The sequence below is a fragment of the Mus pahari genome, unplaced genomic scaffold (assembly GCF_900095145.1).
Source record: "Mus pahari unplaced genomic scaffold, PAHARI_EIJ_v1.1 scaffold_10337_1, whole genome shotgun sequence".
In the NCBI taxonomy this organism is placed as follows: domain Eukaryota; kingdom Metazoa; phylum Chordata; class Mammalia; order Rodentia; family Muridae; genus Mus; species Mus pahari.
This window is the reverse complement of record NW_018393573.1, coordinates 1-12569: the sequence shown is the minus strand read 5'-3', so window position 1 is coordinate 12569 and position 12569 is coordinate 1. Positions and strand designations below refer to the sequence as shown.

General features: G+C 40.9%; 1 pseudogene; it reads left to right on the top strand.

Moving 5' to 3' along the window:
- Positions 1 to 7329: 7329 nt before the first annotated feature.
- Positions 7330 to 8991, top strand: LOC110315616 (annotated as a pseudogene).
- The last annotated feature ends 3578 nt before the right edge of the window (positions 8992 to 12569 follow it).

The following is a 12569-nucleotide window of genomic DNA, read 5'->3' as shown; positions in this document are numbered from 1 at the left end:
AACATCCATGATTTTCCCAAATAAGTTTAAGCTGTTTCTTAATAATGTAACTAGTAACTAAGCAGCTGCAGGGTCACCAAAGTTCACAATCTTGTTGCTTGCCAGTGTTCGTAGTTCTCGCTCAGCTTTTTATTCTATCTCTATTTCTGACCTACTGGTGGGTAATAAAATCTGCCTTGTGGGAGACGTTATGTCCTCAATAGATGGTGGTTCACTAGTTACTTTCTTATTTCCTGGAATATCTTGTGCTGTATCTAAAGGCACCCATCACCTGAAGATGAGATGGTTGCTGCACATGAGCTGTAGATCAAAGGCTACAAACAATTAATAATCCCAATGCTCAGGTACTGATTATCCCCCAGCATGATCCCAGGAGGCAAGCGTTCTATGACTATCTAGGAGGTTGCTGCCATTGACCTTCAGGGAGGAGAAGCCATGTGTGGCACGAACCCCCAGGACCAACAGCCATTCAAGCATTCAAGCCCTTTTGCTGCAGTCTTTTCTGAAGAGGGTGTGGCAGTTTTTCCTTTTTTGTTTTTAAGACGATAGATGTGCACCTCCTGTCTCAGCTTGGAGAGAGAGACCAGCGTCACCCTGAACAAAATAGGGAAAATAATGTATACAACCAAGATCAACACGGCTCCTATCTCAATAAATATAAAATATTGTACCCAATCCAATGGATTGAGGGCTTTAAGACCATTGGATAAGGAAGTGGCTAAACCTTTTAGTTCCCAGGACTCAAGATGAGAAGCGCTCATCTCAGAAATCAGCTGTTGCAATTGTTTCATATCATAAGAGATATCAGTATTTTTCCATAATCCTAACAAATGAGCCTTCATCCTATCCCAATCAAAAGAGTCATTATATCTTAAGGGGGTCACACAAATAAACTTAAAATCAGAATGACATTTGGTAGATAACCTATTTTTAATATTTGCAACATCCTGACCTAATTTTAAAATCACTTCTTCTAAGGCATTAATTTTAGATTTTAATTTATTATCTATAATTTGTTGTTCTGACAAGGCTAAAGTAATATTTTTATGTGTGTCATTAACAAATTTTGCAGTATGCATTTCTTTTACTAATATTGTGGTGGACACCGCAAAGGAGGTCAAGATGGCAATCAAGGCTGTAATACCCAATATAAGACTAGCCACAAATCATTTTGGCCTAATAAACTCATTTAAATTATTTAGGATCTGAAGAGCCGAATTATCATACCAAGTTTTATTTTCTAAATTGACTGGCAGCAAGACATAGGCAGGTTGCTTGACAATGATAACAGTAGATAGATCCTTATTAATTTCAGAATGAATACAATTAGTTAACATACAGGCAGGACACTTAACATGAATAAGATTTTTTTGTTTGTTTGTTTGTTTAACTTCTAGCCTACTAACATTGCAAAAGATAAGTAACACAAGCCAAAGCTGAATATGCTGTTGCCACAGTGGCTTTTGGTTTCTTGAGGAAAATCATATTAGCAGAAGCAGTAAGTCTAAACAAATCTTTCTGACCTGAATACATTGTATTATTTTCTTTATTTTTCATAAACCATATAGGAGCAATCCATTCTACTGAATAGCATCTTCTTACAGGTTCACCAGTTGGGGGAGTGTATCCATTAAATCTTTTTGTATTAATTCTTAAATAATTTCCATAATCAAAGTTAGGAGAAGAGATAGAAAAATCTCATATTTCTTCGCCACTGTCATGTGGATGAAACTTTACACCTTTATGTAAAAATCCACATGGTAACTAGTGGGGTAATCATTCTTCATCATCTTCCCACCAAGCATCTTTTTTATGTTTTACCATACATCGTGGTACTTGAGACGGCATTTTTTCTTTAGCATCCAAAGTCTCATTAGAGTCAAGTCGTCCCAAAACCTGTATGTGAAGTTCCCACATGTGTCTCTTATCTCCAGAGTCCTTAGAACCAGTGCCTGCGGAGCCACTTTTACTCCTCTCCGGAGTGTCAGTCAGGAACATTTTATAGCTGACTGACAGACATCCAGGTGGAGGCACTCCTTTAAGGGAGAAGCAGACAGGCAAGTCATCATAATTTCTCTTCATAATTAACATAATCAGATGAATTCTTTCCCAAATGAAAATCTGGAGATTCTTCAAGTAAGTCTGAAACATTAGTCATGACCTTAATGTGTTCTTTTTCAGCCCAGCACACGGGGTGAAGCAGAGGTGGCTTGGGGATATATGCCCAATAACTTTCCCCTGACGTAGTGCTCACCCCAAGGACCTTTAACCGCTAAAAAGAAAAAAGTTGGAGTTTGTGGAGTGCAAGTCGCCTCCAAGACTTTTTTTGCTTTAGCAGTTATCTTTCTTATTTGTGTCCAAGTCCGTAGTTTTTGTTTCTTTTTTGGCCAGTTGATCTGTAGTTGATCCAGATTCGCAGTTGTTTTTCTCATTCGCTGTTTTCTCTTTCTCTTTTGTCTCCACGGAAGACACCTTTGTAAAGGGATGGATGAGTTAGTCCGGTCCGGAACCCAGACTGGGGAGTCAGCATCTTGGGGGAAAACACAAGCATAGCCTCCTCCAGAGGCGATAAGCACATCTGGCCCTTGCTAGATACCTTGTAGTTGATCTTTCCAGCAAACTAAGGGTTTTTCACCTTCATTTTCAGTTCCTCAGTGCCTTTGAGTGGAACTAAGTCCTTTATCATTTATATTTAAGTAATTTAACACTAGTAAAGAATGATTTACCAAATGATGGGGAGAATAGTATATATTAGCATTCCTTAATTTTTGCATTTGCATTTTTAATATTTGATGAGATCTTTTTACAATTGCTTGACCCTGAGGATTATAGGGAATTTTTGTAGTATGTTCAATCTTCCATTGTAAAAATTGATTAAATGGTCTGGAAGAATATGCCGGAGCATTATTTGTTTTTAATTTTCTAGGAATGCCCATGTAAGCAAAGCTAGCAATTAAATGTTGGATTACATCTTTAACTGCCTCTCCAGTTCTAGCAGAGGCAAACAGCAGATGAGAATACGTATCTACTGTAACATGCACATAGCATAATTTTTCAAACTCTTGTATGTGTGTCACATCCATTTGCCACAAGGACATTGGTTTCAATCCTCTGGGATTCACTCCTGCCTGAGGAACATTTCCTATGTCTGGACAACGAAAACATTGTTTAACTATTTCTCTAGCTTGTTCTCTTGTTATTTTGAATTCATATCTCAATGCAGCAGAATTCTAATGATGAAGCTGATGACTATTAATGGCATTCTCCATCACAGTCATAACTCTAGTTAAAGAATCTGCAAGGGCATTTATTTCCCTTACTTAAAGGACCAGGTAAATTAGTGTGACCCCTAATATGACTAACATGATATTTATGATATCTCAAATGAATTAATTGCTGTAATTTATGCAGTTTTTCAAATTTTTTTGTTCTAGGAGATAGTACCGCTATCTCAATCGCTGGAAATAACCCTACTATATATCTAGAATCTGTATAGAGGTTAAAAGGCTGATTGATATTTTCAAAAACCATGAGGACCGCCTCTATTTTCACTTGCTGAGCAGAAGCTCCCTTTACCATTTTTATCAAAGGAGATCCTGAAGGTATAGCAGCAACAGCTCTACCGCTGGATGACCCATCAGTAAAAACTGTTATAGAGTCCTTTAAAGGTTCCTCTGACCATCTTACTGGAAAAATCATTTCTGTTTCTTTAACAAAGGTTAGGAGTGGATCACGGGGTAGATGAAAACTCACTGTCCCAAGATAACCCATTAAGGCTATACCCCAATTTTCATTTTCTTGTAATAAATATTTAAACTGTTGTTTATTATAAGGTATAACCAGATCATGAAAATCTTTCCCAAATAATTTCTTTGACCTATTTCTTCCTCTAATGATCAAATTTGTACATAAATCATCATATGAATTTACAATCTTATGAGGCACATGAGGCAAGTGAATCTATTCTATAATTCCTTCTTGCCAAAGGCAAGCTGTAGGTGTATATGCTGTTTTCAATATACAAAATCTCCATGGTTTCTTATAATCTATTCTTTGTACCTTAGCTTAAGCCAATTTTTCATCTACTAATGCTAGGGCTTGACAAGCCTCAGGGGTAAGTAAAGGTGGGGAGTTCCCCTTTTTTTCCCCTAAATTAAGTACCTGAAAGGGATCATGCCATGTGCCAATAAGTGGATCCTTTTTATTTTACTTAGACATGATTATGTACATTTTATTTATTTAATTATTTATTTAGCAATTAAGTATAAGTCCTCAAGAATTAGCACTATTATGTAGAAACAGGTAGAAACTGAGGACACTTGAGAACAAATTTTTACCATTTGACGTGCACGTTTTCTAAAAATACAAAAATAGTATCTTTAGCCATTACTATTTTGATAATGTAAAGAAATTAGATTATATGGTTAATTATTCTTATGTAAGGTCTATAATCTGCCTTAGAGATAAATCTAGCATTACATCACCTTAAGAAGTCTTGTTCAGGCAATTTAGGACAAATTTTTAAATCTCCAAATATAGTCTTAAAAGAACAGCATTTTTTCTTATGAATTGTATATGCATAAACAATTGTAAATGAAACTTTTGAGAATTTATAATATCTGAGGGACAAACAATTTTAAGCAATTATAAGCTNTGAGCTCTATATTGACTATTAATATACAAATTAAAGCTTGATCATTGAACATTTTATAACACCATCTACAGTACACAATTTAATTATCTGTGCTGAAGTAGGAAGAAACTTCAATAGAATAAACATGTGATCTAATTTACATATACTTCTCTCCCATAAAAAGTTGCTTTTAAATACAGTATATGAGATGCACGTACACATGAATTTATGAAAGATACAAAAGCATGCATAAAAGCAATTTTTAACTTATCTTTTAGGATAATGATTATCAATTATATTTAAAATGATGGTATGCAAGACTTATATTAGGATGTTAAAACTTTACTTTGAGCTGAAGAAAGATGTTACATTAATGTTTTCTCTTGCCAAACAATTGCTGTGGGCACATTTAGTAACCATAACTAAAATAAGCAGCTAGAATTTTATTACCATTAATTATAATTGATAACAATTGATCACAGCTTTTTCTACTTTCTGTAAAGCCCTTTTTGCTTCTCACCAGTTAATTTGAATCTAACTTGATAGCATCTAACAAAGGCTTAAGTTCTCTTGTGGTGAGGTTAAGGTGAGGTCTTAGGCAAATAACATCTCCTGAAAGCTTTAGAAAATAACTGCAAATTCACAGACTCTCTTTTCCTAAAAAAAAATCTCTCCACAGGGGCTCTCCTGCTGTGCTTGATTCTTGGCTAAGCTGTGGGCCTCTCTCTGGGCTCCACTGTGTAAACTGAGGCTAAGTCAGCAGATAAAGTTTTAGACATTTTTATTTTTTTAACATGAAACACAGAACAATCACTCATTCAGACAACGAGACAAAAACATACATGAATTGACAGGTGGAAGATTGGTGCACCAAATATAGGCAATATAAAGAGGGTACAGAACTTCTCCTGTAGGGGCCAGAGGACAGCCGGACATCTCCGGATTTTACTCTGTCCCTGGGAGAGTTGTAAAATCCATTTTTTTTTCAACTGTTTTAGCAGTATGTCAGCGCCCTCTCCTTGAGGCATCATTCTATTTAATGTTTCCTCTAATCTGGAGATGAACTCTGCATAGGGTTCTTCATTTCCCTGCTTAATTTCTGCCAAAACTGTCTTCTTGGCCCCAAGAGGAGGAATGGCTGTCCATCCTCCGGGAACCAAGGGGAGACTTTTAACAAAAATTGATAAAATTCTCTTACCTTTTACCTTGAGCCCTCTTTCAGACAAGAGGCGTTGTAGTACTGAAACAAATAATTTTCGCCCTTTTGATCCTGAACCATCCATGGTTCCTGTTTCAAGATTACTCACCCTTAACCTATTTTACCTATAGGTGGGACTGTAGCTCCCTTGGTGAGAGCCTATCCGTTCCTGGAATAAAAATATAGAATGAAAATATAGATAGAAAAGAGATAAAGATTATACCTGTCTGAGGGTCCCTGTTCAGGCGCCAGCTGCCATAGACGTTCAGTCAGGGGTCTCTAAGACCTGCGGGGGGACTGCACTCAGATACCCAGGTAAGGAACGGATTAGGCGTGACAGACAGAGACACAGACACAGATGGCTGTATCAATTGCTGCAAATTTTTACTATTCAGCCTTAGATTTTATACATTTGATACAAGGAAGAAGGAACTAGCAAATATTCAAAAGATTACAATCTTTTACTCAGAAATGGCTCATCCTTAGCCCAAATGTATGCAAGCACAGAACATTTAGAAAGAGAATCACACTTGGCTCAGCGCCTGCAGTCAAACTGTCAGATATTTGATTTTACTAGTATCATATTAACTGACAACTTCTACTTTACATGCCCACTCATTAACTCTCATGCTAAAGGCTTTCAAGCAGCCACTTTTCTTCGATCTTTAACATTTGTTTATCTATTTCAGTTTAAGTCATATGCTCCTGTATGTGGCAATGGAGCATCAGTGGGCTTATAAATATAAGGTCCTTGATAAGTTTTGGGTGTCCACCATTTTCCCTGAAATTTTTACTTGCAATATAAAATTTCCCATTCTAATTTCTAATCCTAATTACTCATAATATTCTTTATCACTTCAGATTTTACTGTATCCAATACTTCTCTTTAATCTTTCTTTTCCTAGAAATCCTGATTCAAACTTCTGAAAAACATCCATGATTTTCCCAAATAAGTTTAAGCTGTTTCTTAATAATGTAACTAGTAACTAAGCAGCTGCAGGGTCACCAAAGTTCACAATCTTGTTGCTTGCCAGTGTTCGTAGTTCTCGCTCAGCTTTTTATTCTATCTCTATTTCTGACCTACTGGTGGGTAATAAAATCTGCCTTGTGGGAGACGTTATGTCCTCAATAGATGGTGGTTCACTAGTTACTTTCTTATTTCCTGGAATATCTTGTGCTGTATCTAAAGGCACCCATCACCTGAAGATGAGATGGTTGCTGCACATGAGCTGTAGATCAAAGGCTACAAACAATTAATAATCCCAATGCTCAGGTACTGATTATCCCCCAGCATGATCCCAGGAGGCAAGCGTTCTATGACTATCTAGGAGGTTGCTGCCATTGACCTTCAGGGAGGAGAAGCCATGTGTGGCACGAACCCCCAGGACCAACAGCCATTCAAGCATTCAAGCCCTTTGCTGCAGTCTTCTCTGAAGAGGGTGCAGCACAATAGGAAGCCTGCAGGAGAGAACTGAAAAAGAACAAAAAGCAGCACATGATGGAATATAAACAGAAGAGAGCTCGATTGAGCCAATATTTTGATACTGTCAAGAATGCTCAGCATAGCCGGGCATGGTGGCACATGCCTTTAATCCCAGCACTCGGGAAGATTTCTGAGTTCGAGGCCAGCCTGGTCTACAAAGTAAATTCCAGGACAGCCAGAGCTATACAGAGAAACCCTGTCTTGAAAAAAACAAAAAACAGAAACAACAAAAACAAAGAACTCTCAGCATGTGGATGTAGTGAGCATTCCTTTGCCAGACAATCTGCATGCTCCTTCCAACATCTTGATTCAGGACATTCTACTTCCTGGTGCCCAGACACCCTCCATTCTGAAGAAAATCTCAGCATACAGGCCTCCAATTACAACAGTTTCTATCCACCCTCTTCTGGGACATGGTGCTCAACGTTTGCCTCTGGGCAGTAAACCACCAGACCCTCCACCTGGCCTACCTCCTCCTCAAGTTCTGCAGATGTATGACAGTAAAGTGGGCTTTGCACTAGAACTTCCCCCTTGGAGGCAAGATGAAGACATGCTGTACAGTCCAGAACTTGCTCAGCAGAGTCATGATGATATCATGTCCAGCACCAACAAAGATGACGGCTATCCTAAGAACATGGACCAAGATAAGCATGATGTAGGTACTGAGGACAGTGACACTGACAGATTGGATGCAGAGAGTGACTGGTACGCATTCAGGCACACAGATAACAGTGAGCACAACATCACTGAGGAAAGAAAATCAGGTCTGGGCATCCAATTTGCTGATATGTCTGGGAAACCAAGAAAGAAGCACATGAAGGAGCTGAATCCTGTTCAAGCCAAGATGCTTCGAATGGCAGGTCAGGTAATCCCTGAGGAAGGACAGGAAGTGGAGTTTTCAGAAGAGGATGATGACAAAGCCTGATGATTCTGAAGCAGAAAAAAGCAATCACAAAAGCAGCATAAAGTAGATTCCCACTCTAAGAGCATATTTGCTCCACAGTCTGTTCCTGCTTCTCAGATACAAGCTGCTCCCATGCCAGGGAGACCACCTGTCCTACCCTTACAGCCTCCTGGACCACCTACAGGCCTTCCTCCATTCCTAAGACCACCTGGAATGCCAGGAATCCAAGGGACTTTACCTCAAATTTTACCTCCAGGACCTCCACCAGGCAAACCAGGTCTGTCCCCTGAGCACCATCCTCAGGGAGCCCTACCAAGTCTACCTCCTACTGCACCTCCAGGTATCCCTCCTCATCATCCTCTCATGATGCACCTACCCTTGGGTCCTCCTCTGTACCTGCTTCATCTGTCCTTTTCTCACTAGCTCTCTTGAACAACCCAGGGGTGCTAAGTGCCCTGCCCAGCCTCATTCAGCAACCAAAGACAGAGGATGCAAGTGCAGCCACCATCAAGAAGAAGGCCACAGTGAGCATCAGTGACAAGCCTCAGATCACCACTCCCAAAACAGGTGTCACACCATATGTGCCCACTGCACTGAGGGTATGCCGTGAGAATAAGGTGGCTACTACTGTTCCCTAAAGAAGGTCGAAGAATGACTCTGCTGTGCCAGTTGCCAAAGCAGCCCCAAGATCTCATCCTTCAATTCTTGTCTCAGTACAAACTAAAGATGATGTTTATGAAGTATCTATGAAAGAGATTGAAGGACTGCTGTGACAGACTCTCCTGCCAGGACAGGCTTCTCTTCAGAGTACTGGTTTGTGGAACCAGAGGCTCTTTAAGTTAAAGTTAAAGTTAAAGTTAAAGATAAAGTTAAAGTTAAAGTTAAAGTTAAAGTTAAAGTTAAAGTTAGTTAAAGTTAAAGTTAAAGTTAAAGTTAAAGTTAAAGTTAAAGTTAAAGTTAAAGTTAAGAGAAATGTCTACTGTCAGTTGTTTTCCAAGTCCAGTTCAGAGCCTCCTAAGGTTTGCCTGCAGGGATCCATTCCCCCTCACCCCACACAAGGTGTTTCTTTTCAATATACCAGGATGTAAAGCACTGCTGTTATCCCAGGTTCTATTTGACACCACCATTTCCTCCCTCTGTTCCCCTCTCTATATTGGGAATCCTGTTACTTGTCTTGAGGTCTTGGTTACTTGTTTTGAATCATGTGCCATGAGCCAAGAATTCTGTAGGAAAAATAAAGTTTATTTCATCTTGACTTTTGTGTTTGAGTTATTTTTAATATTTTCCTGTAAATATTTTGTAATATTTTCCTTGTAGTAAATGGATTAAAATATCATTTCATAACTCAAAGTAGGATATATGGGAAGAAAATATATAGTTCTGGGATTAAAGTTATTTCCCACAAGCTAAACTCTTTGAGTGTTTCATGGAGAAATAAAATGTCCTATACCGAGATAAAAAGTTCAATGTGGTCCAATGGTCACTGCTGGGAAAGCCTGAGGTCTCTACACAACTCCAGCAAAGTCTGCCTGCACTAAGACTGGGAGTGGCTACTGAGCTACAAGGATGTTTTGGAAGAATGCAGATCTCTTCCCAAACTATCTTCTTACTCTGGATGCATGGTAAAGCACATTCTAACCACACCTCTTGCCACATGCAAAAGCATGCTCCTTCCTCTGAGAAGTCACCATCCTCTGTGTAGCCTCCCCCAGCCTTCAGCAGGCTGTTTCAGACCTTGCTGCCACTGAGAATGCAACCACCTGGGGTGAAGCCTTCAGACCTAGATGGTTCTAATGTTCTGACACCTGCCACTGCTCTGCTCCAAGACTACCTGCTGAGTGGCTGAACCTTCCTTCCTGAGAAATTCCTGAGACAGCCAGCAACCCAGCTATTGACACCTTCTGCCAACCTAGTGCTGTCAGAATAATTGCTTACAGCCTGGCTTTAGGCATCAAGAGTGGATCTGCAGGAGATGGGCTTTTCCCCTTATGACCTTTACAGCTCCAGCCTCCCACTCAGGAACCCAGTTCTTGTGGCTGCAGGCAGCTATACTCTGGATCTGCTTCAGGTCTGTAACAATCCTCACCACTCAAGTCTCCTTTCAGAAATACCCAAAAATCCCCCTCATCCTCCCAAATGAAACTCAGAGCACAAGATTCCCCATTCACAGAATCTATTGCACTTCAGTCCTCTTGGGTAATCAAAATGTAAGGTTGCATTCTAATGTATGAATTGGCACCCAGAATGAGAGGAAGAGAGGGCCTGAGGCAGGGTCTGAGGAGCAAGAAAAGAGGATGTGAACCCTCTCAGAGATGGCATCTGAACAGATAAACAAGTTTGAGAAACTGAAGGAACTGAAGTGTATCAAGTGTATGAGGCCTTCCAGGACTTAGAGGAAGTGATGGAAAAGAGTACCAGAGAAGCCCTGGGCCATTAGGAGTAGCTGATGATTTCATCCTAAATCATGGAGAAGCTGAGCAGCAGCAACCGCAGCAGTGGCAGCAGCAGTGTGTGAAGCAGGCAGAGCAGGAGCAGCTTTGGAAGGAGGAAGGCCAGGTCTATGTGGGAGTCATGGAAGAGCAGAGACTGGATTCAGGGGCCTGCATGCTGGGAACAGTGTCCAGCCAGGGTACAGCCAGGCTACAATGGTGGCACTGGTTGTCCTAGCAAAGATGATTGTCCTTACATTGTTGGATGCAGGCTCAGTGGCAGATGTGGCTGGGAGCAAAGAGAATACTTCTGTGGACTGTGGAATTGTAGAAGACATTCTTCATGGTACCTCAAAGTGGGATACATAAAACAAGGCTCCACTTCTCAGAGTGGGCCTGAGATTAAATACTTTTTGCAGGGTGGAATATCTGGGAACAGAAGCTAATTAGCTAAGCTCTGCAGGTCTCTAGGAGCCTCATTAGCATGGAAAACACTTTTGGGCCTACTTTACTATGGTCATGTCTCTTGTCCTATTTTCTTGGTCTGAGATGTTAGGGGTGTTGCCTCATGTACAGGAGGAAGGGCTTGGGACCTTGTCCCTTCTTGACTAATGGCCACCAATCTCGCTGGGGGACTGAGGTGACTTTACAGGGGCCTGGTGTCAGGAGCAGGTGAAGCTCATCTTGTTCTTTCTTTGGGGCTCCTAGCCTTTAGCTTGATCTTACCTGACTTCCTCTCTTAGTCAACCACCCATCATTGCAAATCTTGAGAAACCCACAGTAAATGTTCAGGGTAACAGCCAAATCTGACATATACTGCAGAGGACTGCCTGGTCTATCCTCAGTCAGAGGAGATGCACATAACCCTTAAGAGACTTGAGATCCCAGGGAGTGGGGAGGCTACATCCTACTGATGACAGGGGAAGATGAATAGGATGAGGAACTGGCAAAAGGATGACTGAGAGGGGGATAATGACTGGAATGTAAAAAATAAATTAAAGAGTGACACAACTTCGGGGAAAGATCCCGTTTCTGGCTCCAGTCACCCAGCACCTTTCCTGCCCAAGGAGGGGTGTCCGCCTGGGAGGAATCTTAAGGCCTGAGCCAGAAGGAGAGCCATCTTTGCTCGAGTTCGCTTGGCCTCCAGTCTGCGCTAGCAAGAGTGTGGACCGCAGAAGATACACAACTTCAGGACAAACAGAAACAACCTAACTTCTGGCACAGACCCTATTTCAGACCCCAGAAATTTGGGCAGCTTCCTCGCCAAAGGAAAGGTGGCCATCTGTGAGGGCTCGGTCTGCCAGAGCAGATGAGAGAGTCATATTGTGTCCAGGGTCCCGCAGTGGCTAGTCTGTGCAGGTGAGTGAATAAACTGCAGAGGCAACACATCTTCTGGGACAGGCCCTGTGTTGGGCCTACATCTTCAGCAAGGAGACAGATCTGAACGCCAGGCCTCTGTGCACATTCCTTGATAGAGGAGAGCTTCCCCGCAGAGAGTAGTCTGACCAATGAGACCCAGGAGAGAGATGGACCCCCAGGACTGCTGACAGAGGCTAACAGAATCACAGGAGGAACAAGCTCCAACCAGAGACAACTGTAACAACTAACTCCAGATATCACCAGATGTCGAAAGGCAAATGTAGGAATCTTACAAACAGAAACCAAGACCACTTACCTTCATCAGAACCTAGCACTCCCACCTCAGTCAGTCCTGAATACCCCAACACACCCGAAAAGAAGAATCAGATTTAAAAGCATACCTCATGATGTTGGTATAATACTTAAAGAAGGGCATTATTAAAGATATGCAGGAGAACGCCACTAAAGAGATACAAGTCCTTAAAGAAAAACAGGAGAATACTTTGACAGAGGTAGAAGTCCTTAAAGAGAGAGAGGAGAACAGAAACATATAGGTGATGGAA